The sequence below is a fragment of the Fukomys damarensis genome, unplaced genomic scaffold (assembly GCF_012274545.1).
Source record: "Fukomys damarensis isolate Sample0158 unplaced genomic scaffold, DMR_v1.0_HiC HiC_scaffold_18, whole genome shotgun sequence".
Lineage (NCBI taxonomy): Eukaryota > Metazoa > Chordata > Mammalia > Rodentia > Bathyergidae > Fukomys > Fukomys damarensis.
In genome coordinates, this window is record NW_022900930.1 from 3,919,164 (window position 1) to 3,926,687 (window position 7,524).

Consider the following 7,524-nt stretch of genomic DNA (forward strand, 5'->3'; position numbering starts at 1 on the left):
GCCGTGGCCCTCCTAGGTGCCGGCCGCCATGGCACGGGCGTCCGGCGCGGGGGAAATCTAGTCCCGGGCTTTCTTGCGGCCTAGCTTGGTTCTGTCTCCTCCCCCCGCGGCCGCGGCCCCTGCCGGTACCCCAGCCCCACTCCGGGCCTCCGTGTCTCTCCTGTGATCGCGCTGACACGGCCCGGGGGTTAGAATGGAACAAACTGAAGGTAAAGTGTGTGTGTGTGTGTGTGTGTGTGTGTGTGTGCGCCCGCGCGCGTGTCGTGAGGAAAGGCACGGTGGGGAGGTGGCGACCTAGGGATGGGGCGAGGGTGAAGGGGTGACCCAGGGACAGAGGAAGAGCGGGTGGCCCGAAAGGTTGGAGGGCAGTCTGGAAGGGAAAGCAGATGGCAAGGTGGAGGTGTGGAGGGAATTGGGAGGTGGGGCAGGGGAAGCCGGACTGGGATGAGAGATGTAGTGGTGCCGAGCTGGGAATTGGGAGTAGAGGTGGGATGGAGGCGGGGATGAGGATGGGAACGGGGGCAGGGGGCTGGGAAAAGAGTTAGATTTGGAGAAGATTAAGGGACCTGGGCGACTGCGAATTGGGGTGGCCCGGGGGTGGGGTGTGGGAACCGGGAAACTGGTGAGGAGGTTAGAATTTGATGGGGGAAACGAGGTATCTTTGGGGAATCAACGGAGAAATGAGGGAATGAAAGTGGAGGGAAAGATAGGTTAGAAAAAAGGGATGAGAAATGACTGAGGCAGGATGCAATGGGAGGATAGGAAATAGACGCAGGAAAGTGGGAGACCTAGAATGGGTTAGGGAAGGCAATGAATTGAATGTTGAATGGGAGAGAAGGATAGACCGAGCGTCAGAGTGGGAGGAAAAGCAGGCGATGGAGGTTGTTAAAGTGTGAGAAGGAATGTCTTTTGTTCCGTATTTGTGTTCTTGCCTTTTATTTCAAGGGTAGAGATAGAGAAGCTAGTGGTTATGGTTGTGATTGTTGTGAAGTGGGGGAAGTGTGGGTGTTACCGTTTTGAGGGGAGAGGAGATGTGTGTGTGTTATGATAGGGAGACAGACATGGCCATAATTTGACGGTTTTGGTGAGGGAGTGAGGACTATTCCGATGTAAAGGGGGCAGGGGCAGCCATGTTTGCTGCCAGACACTGCAGTGTAAATAAATTCCTTTTCCTTTCCGACATCGGTGTGAATCTGGAAGGGACCAGCTTACATTGTTAACCCCCCCTTCTTTCTATTGATGAACTCTTTTCCCTTACCTCTTGGGTCATTTACAATTATTCATAACCGCCAAAGGAGGTAGTGATGTTTTCCATCTTGTGTGTTTTGCTGTTCTCCTCTTTTTCCCCTCTTCTTGTTGCAAACAAGGCATACTGATGAGCTGCACTGTAAAATTTAACCCTTTTTGTAAATTTAAAACTAGATTTTTTTTAAACCAGCTGAAGGAATTGTTCCTACTCTCATCTTTCAAACGTGGTCGTGAAAAGTCTCTCAAATATTGATTGGTTTCAAAAGACTCAGAAGCAGTCAACATGTTTTCTGCAATTCTTTAAGTAAACAAGGAAATTGCATCGCTTATTTTACTTGGGGCTGTGCTCTTGGCAAAGCACTGTGAGGGTGAGGAGTAGGAAGATCTGCCTGTAGTAGATTATCTGTTTGGTGTATTTTGAATGTTGGAAAAATTAGAAATGTGTGCCATGTAGCTCTTGCTTGTAGGTGGTGAGTATGTTAAGGATAATGCTTTATTTGTTTATTTTAATAAACTCTGTCCCCCACTTCTTCCCTTTGCTTTCACCTAGCTAGCTCAATAGTCTCCCAGTGCCAGTTCAGCACAGTTCAATGATGTACGAAGTGGGCGTACAGTTCTTAAAGCTTCATTGGGTTGCCAGTTTTTGTTTTTCTGTTTGTTTTTTATCAGGTCACTCAGAGGAAAGCTACAGAGTAACTACTTTAATGTATTCAAATGTAACTACTTGTATGGTTCAAAAGTTACTATTTTAAAGGCTGATAGCTTTACAGTAAGTGAATAGGTATTAGAGTCCATTTTATTTTCATATTGGAAAGTTAAAAATGTATGCTCGTTTGTTTTTGTTTTATAATTGTAATGGGGTAATCCAAACTTTAACCCATCCCATTGATATCAAAACTGTTCTCAAATACCAGGAAGTCTTGTTGGAATTGTAATATGGTAGACTCAGTTCAGTTGTACCACATAGATTTCATCTGTCCTAATGGTAATGTCTTTTCTGTTATAGAGAATATTAGGTTGTGTTCTTGGTTTGTTGGAAAAATTAAATTGAATATTGATAAAGTGCTACTTTCTGAGAGTATTCTTAAGATAAAGACTAAACTTATGTAACTTGGAGTACTTTGACCTAATAATATTTAGCCTGCATTTAAAAAATTAATTAGTTGATTAATTTAATTGTACCAGGGATTGAACTCAGGACCTTGCACTTTCCAGGCAGGCATGGTCCTGCTGAGCTACATCCTCCACCTAGTGTGATTCTGTGAGAACAACTTCCATTAAAAAAGGGGGTGGCATTCTGTATGCTTTATTGGAATTTATATTTATGGAGATTTCTTATATTTCCCATTGAATTGCATGTTGTTTGTAACTAATTGGTAAATTATATGTGAACTACCAGTGCTATAATTTTTTTGAAAACAAGCGGTCATTGTATATTAAAATAGAAAAAGTCATTTATTTTTATTTTTTAATTTTTTTGGGGGTGCCGGGGATTGAACTCGGGTCCTTGTGCTTGCAAGGCAGGCAGCAGAACCACTGAGCTAAATCCCTGGCCCTAAAATACAAAAAATCATGTTGAAAGTTGGAATGAGCTGTCATGAGTGTTCTGATTCCCTGGACAGGTCTCTACTTAATGAAGAAAGCTGGTTAGACACCTACAAGCCAAACTGTCCTCTGATTACCACTTCTGTTACTTGTGATAATTTCCATTTTTAACTGTATATTCTTTAACTGATCAGATTGAATGAGTTTTTTACAAAGGAAATTGTCAGCAAGATTGATGATCAACTGGGCTGGGTATTTAGTTTTGTGGTGCCATCGCCTGCTTCCCAAGAGCAAAGGACTGGAGTTCAATCCCTGGTACCAAAAAAAAAAGAAAAAAAAAAAAAGATTGATGATCACCTGTCAAATCTGGTTCTACAAACAGTAGTTTCTAGAGTTCATAATAATATTGATAATAATCACATTTATAGCTGCTTACATTTGCTGTTCTCTTTACAGTAAGCTATGCTGGGTGTCTTACATGTATGGTTTTCTCTTATCTTCTCAACAGTTTTATCAGTAATTTTAAATCCTTTTTACAGTTGGAGAAGTTGAGTTTAAGTAACACCATGCTTTGTGTTATTTAGCGTTTAAATAGTATCTGAACCCAGGACTTTGCTACTTATGGAACCTGGGTGAATAAATTTACCTTCCTCTCTCTACCCCACTTCTTCCCCCCATCCCCCGCCAGGATTGTACATACTTTTTCAGTTTCTTTTCTTTCTTTCTTTTTAAAAAGGTACTAGGAATTGAACCCAGGGCCTCATATATACTAGGAAAGTGCTCTACCGCTGAGCTGTACCCTTAGCCCTTTTAGTTTCCTTTAAATAAAATGTGTGCATGTGTGTTTGTGTGTATCTTAAAATTCACATGAATGGAGTCATACTATCTGCCTTTTGCTTTTTTATTTTAATAGTTTGCCCATGACATCTTTTTTTTTATTAGCACATGGGACCTACAGCTTATTTTAAAGAGTCATATAGTATTTTTGTTGTTTGGAATAATAACATTTAGGTTAGCAGGTTTTTGCTAGTTTAAGTATTAGAGTTGCTCCTGAATTACATTCCAGACAGGTTGTTTAAATTGAAGAGAGTCCAACTATCTTATTTTACAAGAGAAAACTGAGTCCATCTGGTCATGGTGGTACAACGCCTCTAATTCCAGCACTCAGGAGACTGAGGCAGGAGGATCCCTGAGTTCGAGGGCGAGCTGGTCTACCTAGTGAGTTTGAAGCCAAATAAAATAGGGAGAGAAATAAAAGAGGGAGAGAAAACTGAGTTCTGTAGAAGTTAAGCCCAAGTTTTTGGTGACAGACCTGTTACTTGGGTCTTTTATAGCACATCACATTACTTTTTTTACTGTGAAAATATTTTGAGCTACCTATGAATGCTGAAGGTGAGGGAGAGTACTCCAGGTTAGGGATGTTTAGAGTATTGAGTTAGATGGATCACTACAGATCTTTACAGATTTTTTTTTTTTTTTTTTTTTGGTATTTTGCTCATCATGATGTACATACAGCATATGAACATAATATTTTTAAATACCTAAATCAGTTGGCCCAAGTTATTTTGAAGTTTGTGTTTTGTGTAATGAAGTGATTTTTTGGCAGAACTTTTCCTGTTTTAATATTGTCAATGAAATAAGATAGCAATAAAAAAAAACACCCAACAGAGATCCAGTCATGCTTCTGGAAAGAAAATTTGACATTTGTAAATTTTTAAAATGACCTAAATATATCTAATTGAAAACAAAAATTTTAAAAAGTCCTCATAGGCACTGTTGATTATTTTTAAATTATTTGTGCCTATCAAGAAAATAGGTTACTATGGATACATATTCATTGGGTTCTTTCAAAACAAAAATATAGTCTTTGTTGTAGACATTGAAGAAATTAAAATTCTTGAAGCTTTAAAACAATTTAGAATTTGATATCGCCACAAAATCTGTTTTCAGTATGCTATTTTTAGTTTTACTTTAGAAAAAAGCAGTCTATTATTATTATCATTTATTTTATTTTATTTTATTTTTTTGGTACCGGGAATTGAACTCGGGATCTTGTGCTTGTGAGGCAGGTGGCAGAACCCCAAAGCTAAATCCCTGACCCCTGGTCTATTATTTTTTGAAGGAGCAACTAAGATGACATCTTTGTTAGTAAACTACATATCCAGCATTTGAGTTTTTAAGTAAATGGTAAGCTTTATTTCTGTAGTCTAATCTTTTTATAAATATTAATAAGAATAAACTTAAGAATTATACTAAAACTACCTAACATTTTTAAAAAGAGTTTACAGTTTTGTTTTCATGTTTATTGTTGACCTTAGTAAGTCCTTTGCGGCTGGGGGATTTAGCTCAGCAGTTCCTCTGACTTTCTCGCAAGTGCAAGGTCCTGAGTTGGATAAAAAAAAAAAAAAAAAAAAAAGCATACAAAGTAAGTCCTTTGCACATTTCTGTACAATGTTGTACCTGTAAAGTATGGCATGACAAGAAGGCATATTTAAATTTGTGAATTTAGAGAATGTTCAGTTTTTACTGGATAAATGTGTTTTTTTGTTTTTTTGGTACCAGGGATCAAACTCTGGTCCTTGTGCTTGTGAGGCATGTGGCAGAACCACTGAGCTAAATCCCTGGCCCTGGATAAATGTGTATTATTACTCCTAAAGTACATCTGCTATTGACAAGGTTTTGAATATGAAAAGTTTTTAAAAATTCTTACGTTATTTTTGAATTTTAGTTGTGGATCTTGTTCATTGAAGCTATGTTGAAGATTTAGCTAAGTGATTCCTCAGCCTGCCTTGAAAGTGCAGGGACCCAAAATTGATTCCCGGTACCAAAAAAAAAAGCTATGTTAAAGAAAAAGTAAATAGGGAAATAAAAAAAATACATACATGTAGTTTCCATATTAATCAAATATAACACTGAAAATGATATCTAGTAATACCTTACGTGGGATAGGGCACTTTCTAAAGATATCTGACAAATTTCCTACATGATAACTTAGTTGTTGTTGTTAATGAAGTTAGAGAACACAATTATTTGGCTCAATAATTGGTGAAATTGAGGTTTCAGGCAGTCCTCGGGCTACATTGACTGTCATATTGTAAGTTTTCCGTTTATTTTTAAAATTATTATTATTTTTTTTCTTTTTCTTTTTATACCAGGGATTGAATTCAGGACCTTGCACTTGCCAGGCATGTTTGGGGTGCCACTGAGCTAAATGCCCTGCCTTAGTTTGATTAATTTTTATTTATTTATTTTATTTATTTATTTATTTGGTACCGGGGATTGAACTCGGGTCCTTGTGCTTGCAAGGCAGGCCACCAAACCGCTGAGCTAGATCCCTGGCCTATTTATTTATTTTTTAATTTATTTTGGGTACCGGGGATCAAACTCGGGTCCTTGTGCTTGTGAGGTAGGCGGCGGAACCACTGAGCCATTTGATTAATTTAAAAAATTTTTAAAGAACATGCTTCCTTTTTGTAGCTTATGTTTTTATTTTAGCAGGTAACAGCTTTAAATAATAAATATTTTCAGCTATAGGAATTTAAAAATTTTATGTAAGTTCTATGTATAGTTACTAAAATAGGTAGGTATTTTAAATTTATCAAATGGGCAATTTCCTAGGATTCTGTGTGAACAAAATTTAAGTTATCAAATTGATTTGTGATCATATGGAGACTTATCTAGTGGCATTAGCCCATTAGCCACTCCCCAGACAATAGTATGCCTCTTTTTTTTATTTTTCCACCAGGGATGGAACTTGGGCCCTTGCCCTTGGGAGGCAGGCTGCGGAACCATAGAGCCAAATCCCCGGATCTGCCTCTTGATTCTGTGTTACCCAACCTCTACTAGCTGTGCAATCTTATGAACACTATATGTAAAAAAGCAAAAACTTTAAAAATTGACTTTTTAAAAGTTGTATGGCATGGCATAATAAAGCATCTAAAACGCACACTGTGTTGTAAACAAGTAATTAGAAAGTGAACATTATGTAACTGGCACTGGGTAATAAGCCTTGAAACAAAAGCTGCAGATGCAGCCTCAGTGGTTTAGCTGGTATTGCATTGGTGGTAGTTGGGATGAAAGTAAATTAACATCTAATTTTTTAAAATAATAAGGACCTGACAAATCTGAAATTTTGTGAAATTAATATGTAATGATGTGTGTGTGTGTGTGTGTGTGTGAAAATTTCATGAGGTGTCAGTAAATAGAAAAATGAAATAACCAAGATTAATTTTAAAAAGTAAAGACTACAGGTAATATATGTGAATCGCCAAGTGCCATGTCTTCCATATAGTAGGCATGTAATCATAAAGTCAGGAAAATAAATGAACCAATTTTTAGGTGTTTTTTTGTTTGTTTTTGTTTTGATGATGGGGATTGAACCCAGGGCCTTAAGATGCTGCATCTGCGGTTCTGTAAATGGAAAGTTTTTATTATTGTCCAAAAGTATATTTGGGCCATTTAAGGCAGAAAAAAATTACATACATCCCTCATATTGGTGTAGGCATTTAGTAATTTGAAATGTTAGTGCCTTAGTTACGAACATGGAACAAAAAAATCAGAGTCTTACAAAAAATGTTCTATTTTATACAAACTATTGTTCACTTAGAGTTCATTTTGGTAGAATTCAGTGACTTGGTTTTGGATTAATATGTAAACTCTAAAAGTGGCTTTTACTTAGAAAAATGTCAGCTTCTCTCTCTCTCTCTCTCTCTCTCTATATATATATATATA

General features: G+C 37.6%; 1 protein-coding gene across 5 annotated transcripts in view; it reads left to right on the top strand.

Moving 5' to 3' along the window:
- The first annotated feature begins 6 nt into the window (after nt 1-6).
- Nsd3 (nuclear receptor binding SET domain protein 3) overlaps nt 7-7,524 on the top strand; it is a 126,643-nt gene continuing 119,125 nt past the window's right edge. For all 5 annotated transcript variants that reach the window (XM_010604872.3, XM_010604863.3, XM_010604879.3 and 2 more), the window contains exon 1: nt 7-209. The gene's annotated coding sequence lies outside the window, so the exon portion shown is untranslated. The remainder of the gene's footprint in view (nt 210-7,524) is intronic.